We start from the raw sequence: 6,854 nt of genomic DNA, 5'->3' as shown, positions 1-6,854 counted from the left end.
ATTTTAGAGGAAAAACTCTAGGAATAAGTAACACTTAATACTGAAAGAAAACTGATCTCGGATAACAATTTCATTAGGAAACATAGCTTCCAGTGTTGCAGTTTATGATTGCAATGCTAGAATGCCAATTCGATGCTGAAATAAATTGTTAACTGAACATACCTTAGTTGTTAGTCATTCAGAAAAATATTGCAGGCCATGTCCACCAGCTCCCTGTCCTAGCCGTTTATGTGCGCCACACCAAGATGTTTGATCTTGAGTGCATGGTTGTGGCCGCCCGAAACCGTAGTGACAATAGCCAATCTCATGACAACCGCCATACAGAGAGCTGATTCAAAATCTAGAGAACACTCTGACTAATGATCAAACACCATATCGGATTCGAAAAAAAATACATCCGGCATGTTGAGGATGGACGTACATGGAACCTGTATGATCTAACTCATTAAGTTTGCATGCATATGGACATACATACACGCCTACCTACATGGAGATATTGAACTTACACGATGAGGTTGTAGGTGGTCGCCGTCGACTCCTCACGTGCGCCTCCTCAATGCCTCACCTTCCATTTGGTAGCTGCCAAACATTATCCAAGCCAATCTCATGGCACAGCGTTCTTCTACAATGGATTTCTAGATTTCCTGTCCTTAAAAGACTACGTGCCTAATACTTGTTCAGAGGCCATGGAGTAATCCAGCGTCAGCCAATGTTTCTGGATCTGCTCCTGGGTTCTTGAAAAACCTCAAAGTCGTGATTGATCGATCTTCTTGTACAACGCAGCGGTCTCGCCATGTTGCTGCCTTTTTTCTCGACGATCCACTGCCGCGACAGCAGGCTAAGGCTACTGCATCTCATGTCATAAAGATTGTTGGTAATGGCGACGGTGCCAAGATGAACCTAACTTGATCGTTTGGCAGCCGGAACTTGCGTTTGCCGGTGTCCTTGTCACAGCAGCGGCCTCGTTTGCCACTTCTTGATCCTGAGGGGACAGAACGGCCACGGCAGGGCAGAGCGCCTCGCCTCCATCACCTCGATCTCTCTCCTTGTCAACATAGAAATTATGTAGCGCTGCAAGAGCAAGAACCGTACCTTTTAGATAGAAAAATTTCCATTGGTTGGCACCTCCGAACAAATTCATGGGTAGGATGTTTCCATTGTTTTTAGGAAAGAGCTTCTCCACGTCATATAGTAGTATATGGCCTTGATTCTTTATTATCTCAATCAATGGACGTGTTTTTTTTAGGATCCTCAATGGACGTGATTGTGATGTACTTTTCCATCATAGATATGTGTACGTGACAACTCTCACTTGTGCAACGTGATATATGCCTTGATACAAATATTTGTATGTAACGTTGTATCTTTAAATCTCAGCCGTTTAGATCAAAAAGTTAAAGGTCGAGATAAATTAATTCGTGTGGATGAACGTGATGGCTTATTTGTCTCTTCTTTTAAGTATATAATAGATAGATGCTTGTTGGTTTGTACGGTGAAGCAAAAAAACTTTGGCCGTAGTGCGCGGTATTTCATTTTTTACTGAAACGTCAAACGGTTCTGAAACTTTTTGCAATGTCTTTCTATACAATTTTTTTATTTTTCCTAATTTTTGCAGAAGTTTTCAAGTATCATAAGTATGGTTAATGTTCAGATTACTACAGACTGTTCTGTTTTAGACAGATTCTGTTTTTGATGCATAGTTTGCTTGTTTTGATGAAACCATCGATTTATATCAGTGGATTAAGCCATGAAAAAGTTATACTACAGTAGACACAATGCAAAATCAAAATATAAATTGGTTTGCAACAGTACTTAGAGTAGTGATTTGCTTTATTATACTAACAGATCTTACCGAGTTTTCTGTTGAAGTTTTGTGTGGATGAAGTGTTCGATGATCGAGAAGGTCTCGATATGAGGAAAAGGAGGAGAGGCAAGAGCTCAAGATTGGGTATGCCCAAGGCACCCCAAGTAAATATTCAAGGAGACTCAAGCGTCTAAGCTTGGGGATGCCCCGGAAGGCATCCCCTCTTTCTTCAACAAGTATCGGTATGTTTTCAGATTCGTTTCGTTCATGCGATATGTGCAAATCTTGGAGCGTCTTTTGCATTTAGTTTTCATTTTTATTTTATGCACCATGCTGGTATGAGGTAGTACTTGGTTGATTTATAGAATGCTCATTGCACTTCACTTATATTCTTTGAGTATGGCTTTATAGAATGCTTCATGTGCTTCACTTATATCATTTGAAGTTTGGATTGCCTGTTTCTCTTCATATAGAAAACCGCCATTTGTAGAATGCTCTTTTGCTTCACTTATATTTGTTAGAGCGGGGGCATATATTTTGTAGAAAGAATTAAACTCTCTTACTTCACTTATATCTATTTATAGAGTTGACAGGAATTGGTCATTCACATGGTTAGTCATAAAATCCTACATAAAACTTGTAGATCACTGAATATGATATGTTTGATTCCTTGCAATAGTTTTGTGATATAAAGATGGTGATATTAGAGTCATGCTAGTGGGTAGTTGTCGATTGTACAAATACTTGTGTTGAGGATTGTGATTCCCGTAGCATGCACGTATGGTGAACCGTTATGTAACGAAGTTGGAGCATGATGAATTTATTGATTGTCTTCCTTATGAGTGGCGGTTGGGGACGAGCGATGGTCTTTTCCTACCAATCTATCCCCCTAGGGGAATGCGTAGTGGTACTTTGCTTCGAGGGCTAATAAACTTTTTTAATAAGTATATGAGTTCTTTATGACCACTACAACAAAATAGACATGTAGAGACGTTTTTGATTTGACGCTTTTATCTACGTCTCATTATTGAAAATCACTTGGCGTATAGAGACGTCTTGTGAGGCGCAAAAGACATCGTCCCTTGATTCCCATAAAAAAATCTAGACACGTTAAAATATCTTGTTCAACCACCATCAACCTTTATCTCCCATCGTGCGATATGGGCTAAGAAAATAACTACCGTGAAAAAAGAGAGCGATCTCAGTGACCTCTAAACCTAGCGCCGCCATGCCAGGCCGCCGCCTCTTCCAAGATCCTGGTCCTCCCCACCACAGACTCGCTGTCGCAAGTCCACCCACCCACCGCCCTCCCTGCCTCCCCTCTCGCTCGCCAGCCTCCAGCAGTAGCCTCGGGGTCTCAGGGACGCCAGCTTCCAGGCGGCGCCCAGCCCCACTCCGGCCGCCTCTACCGACAGCTCCGGCACACGGTGCGCTGCGGCTGAAAGGGAAGATGACGGATGGCGGGGTCGGCACAGAACTGCACATCCCCAACTCCTCCTACTGAGTACTGACTCACCCCCGCCCCCAAGTTTTGCACTCCTGGTCGACCACCACCATTAATGAGACATGGTACTGATCAGCTAGGCGCTCGTTTGTTTGTATGTACACTGTCGGTGTCGATCAGACTTTGATTGAGATTCATCTTTCTGCACTACAACAATGTTATCACAGACATCTTAATTAGTTTATGTGATCCCCGGCACAGGGGGAGCTCTCGGTAGGGCGAGGACGGGCGCCCGCCCTACCTTGATTTGCCGGGGCAGAAAATTACGTATAGGTATATTTATGGGTACTCGCTCTGATTCGTCGATAGTTCCTGAAAAAATCGTTGTCTTGTTGGATCCTGAGTCAGTGAGCAGCGATTCTGTCCTCTCCAATGTTCCAGCCGTCCAACATAGCAGGAAGCCAGCCGGAGCTTACCTAGCAGCACGGAGCGGCACGCGGAGCCGGCGGACGGCTGCGGTCTGTGTGCGGGCCGGTGGACAGCAAGAGCAGCGAGGGCGGCGGCCGGCTGGAGCGGCGAGGGCGGCGGTCAGCGTCCACACCCCGCCTGCAGCCCCCTCATCGACTCTGTTCTTTTTCCATCCATGTTCTGTTTTCTCTTTTTCTAGTCGTGTGTGCACTAGTGGCTGGAGATTCATAACATATTGACGAATTTTTCTAATTAAAAACAGTGAGAATGTGTGATATGTGATAGTAATTACTCAGTGCTTTACATTCATTTTTGTATGTGCTTTATGCTCTGTGATAGAAATTTTTCTTAATATTGATGACAAATTGACAATTGCTGATTAAAAACAGTGAGTGTGGGTGGTGCAGCGGCGTTGCCAACTTTGTGGGCGAAGGGAAAACATGGATATGAAGGGGAAGGCCTAGCAAAGGCAAAGGGGAGGTGTGTATTTTTTCTTTAGTGGCATTTTCAGCTAAAAGTATTTGTGTGCACTACCATTGTCTTTTGATTTTTATTTTTGTGCTTTAGAGTTCGCCCCACCTCAGAAAAAATTCGTCCTCCGCCACTGATCCTCAGGGAAAAAATGTCCGCCCCGGTGAACTGCCACCCTCTCTGTCTCTGAGAACCCTTCGTCTTGCAACCAAAATTCATCCATGCGTCGTCTGCCATGTGAAGCTTGTTGCCATCAGGTAGACTGACCTCGTGCCCGCCACTATCGACCAGCGGGAATCTAGCGAGTGATTTGGAGAACATAAGTGACCTGCGCGAGCGCACAAGGCAGCCAATTCATCTATAGGTGAGTTGATCTACTTTCTTTAGTTTTAGTTGTTGTTCTATGAATTCATTCCAAGTAAAAAATTAGAGCCCCTGCCTTGATGCATACTTAATTGTGGAGGAGAATCTTGACATCACATTTACTTTAGGTTATCTCTATTACAATATGGGACAACAATACTTTGTCTTTTTTTCTGAACTCTCAGATTTTTACTGACTAAACTACTAGTTCAACTTAAAGTCGATCTTACACTTGTTTGCTCCCAAATTATTGGTACACACGAATGTTGGTGCTTGATAAAAAGCCTGTGAGAATATCCGGATAGAATAAGATGATCAGTGTTATTAACGAATTTTTCTTTTTCATGCAATTAATAATGCTCGTGTATCAACTATCAAATCACCTTCATTTTCCCCCATAACTGATTATAAGAACTTTGTGCCCACGTTCTAATATTTTTTTGAATAAACATGCCTTGTACTATAAGAGGGAGAGATCAACTCATACATGTGGTTTCTCATCTGCAGAAACTTTTCTGATGTTGTCTGATAAAGAGCACCGTGGATGGATATATTATCATTTTTGGTAAAATCTAATCATATGTGATTATGTGAAACATCTGGATTAGATGCGTTGCACTATGTCTGAAGCAGCAAAATGGCATCATGCTCGCTTTTGTGTTCGACTGAAGAGTATTAATGTGAACTAGCATGAGAATTCAGTTTTTTATGGTAAATGTCGTCTTATAGTCTTATGTGGAGATAGTATTAAGGCTTGGACATTATTAGTGTCGCAACCATGAAAGTTCAGTCCCCGTATGTTAACCTGATGTTATTTCTCTACATATTTTTTGTAAGGTATATCCATCAACAACAACATGATGTTTCTTCCTTTTACAGTATACGTATCTATACTTCGTATGGTAACATGACATCAACCAGACTAGACTAAACTTCTGGAGGGCATGTTTACTCGGTGTGGTACATAAATACCATTCTCTATTCTTATGGTTGTATGTTCAGCAAAGGAGAACTCGCTGGTAGAAGTTCCAATGATTTTTTTTTTTCAAATCTCATTTTGCTTTCTTTGCAGAAAACTTGTACGTGCGAATTCTAAAGGTAGCCACCACAAGGATAAACTACAGAAGTAGAGAAAGCAAGGAGCTATTATTCCACTATCAGCATGTACAAACTAGAAATCATATACTCCCTCTGTTCCTAAATATAAGTCTTTTTAGAGATTTCGATGTGAACTATACACGGAGCAAAATCAGTGAATCTATGCTCTAAAGTACATCTATATACATTAGTATGTAGTCTCAATTAAAATCTGTAAAAAAGACTTATCTTCAGAAACGGAGGGAGTAGATATATTTCAGCTAGTTTGTGAAATATGTAATTTTTTTATTGATGATGTGTACAATTGAGTTTGTAAAATACTACTGCTCTAATTAATACAATGCTATTATTTTGCGCGATACCATACATTTTTTGAATATTTTCTGATATGTAAATGGGAGTCAAACTGTTTAATATAAGAAAGTAATTTTATTAAGTGCAACTTAATTAAGAAATTATACAACGAAAGAGAATATATGCAGTTGCATCTAGCATGAATTTAGCAATGCGTCTCTAAGGGCAGGAGGACGCTCTTAAAACGTCTCATCCATGTAGACACGCTTTGTAAGGACGGTCTTAAAACGTCTCATTTTCCTGTAGACACGCTCCCTATGCGTCTCAATGGTATTTGAGACGGTGCGTGGGGAGACGCTCCAAAGACGCTTTAATGAGCGACTCTAAAATCTGCTAGAGATGATTTATTGCGCCTCTAGCACCTACATTGAGCGCCTCTACATGCCTATTTTGTTGTAGTGGACTAATGTGAGTCCATAGATTATATGCACTCTCATCCTTCCATCATTGCTAGCATCTTTGGTACCGTGCATTGCCCTTTCTCACCTTGAGAGTTGGTGCAAACTTCACCGGTGCATCCAAACCCCGCGATACGATACGCTCTATCACACATAAGCCTCATTATATCTTCCTCAAAGCAGCCACCATACCTACCTATCATGGCATTTCCATAGCCATTCCAAGATATATTGGCATGCAACTTCCATCATCATCATATACATGACTTGAGCATTTATTGTCATATTGCTTTGCATGATCGTAAGATAGCTAGCATGATGTTTTCATGGCTTGTCCGTTTTTTGATATCATTGCTACGCTAGATCCTTGCACATCCCAGTACACCGCTGGAGGCATTCATATAGAGTCATATCTTTGTTCTAGTATCGAGTTGTAAGTAAATAAAAGTGTGAT

The 6,854-nt window shown here is 41.5% G+C and overlaps 2 long non-coding RNA genes across 3 annotated transcripts; both read left to right on the top strand.

Annotated features, from left to right (window-relative positions):
- The first annotated feature begins 2,995 nt into the window (after positions 1–2,995).
- On the top strand, positions 2,996–4,478 carry LOC119332554. Its single transcript, XR_005161009.1, has 3 exons — positions 2,996–3,373; positions 4,106–4,196; positions 4,284–4,478. It is a non-coding gene; the product is annotated as an uncharacterized LOC119332554 (long non-coding RNA).
- A 914-nt stretch (positions 4,479–5,392) lies between these two features.
- Positions 5,393–6,009, top strand: LOC119327808. 2 transcript variants are annotated; one of them, XR_005158700.1, is made up of 2 exons: positions 5,393–5,505; positions 5,623–6,009. It is a non-coding gene; the product is annotated as an uncharacterized LOC119327808 (long non-coding RNA). The 2 variants fall into 2 exon arrangements; XR_005158701.1 differs by having other exon boundaries at positions 5,393–5,510.
- Positions 6,010–6,854: the final 845 nt, after the last annotated feature.

The sequence above is a fragment of the Triticum dicoccoides genome, chromosome 7A (assembly GCF_002162155.2).
Source record: "Triticum dicoccoides isolate Atlit2015 ecotype Zavitan chromosome 7A, WEW_v2.0, whole genome shotgun sequence".
In the NCBI taxonomy this organism is placed as follows: domain Eukaryota; kingdom Viridiplantae; phylum Streptophyta; class Magnoliopsida; order Poales; family Poaceae; genus Triticum; species Triticum dicoccoides.
The sequence above is the reverse complement of the archived record's forward strand: the minus strand, read 5'-3'. Positions and strand labels throughout refer to the sequence as shown.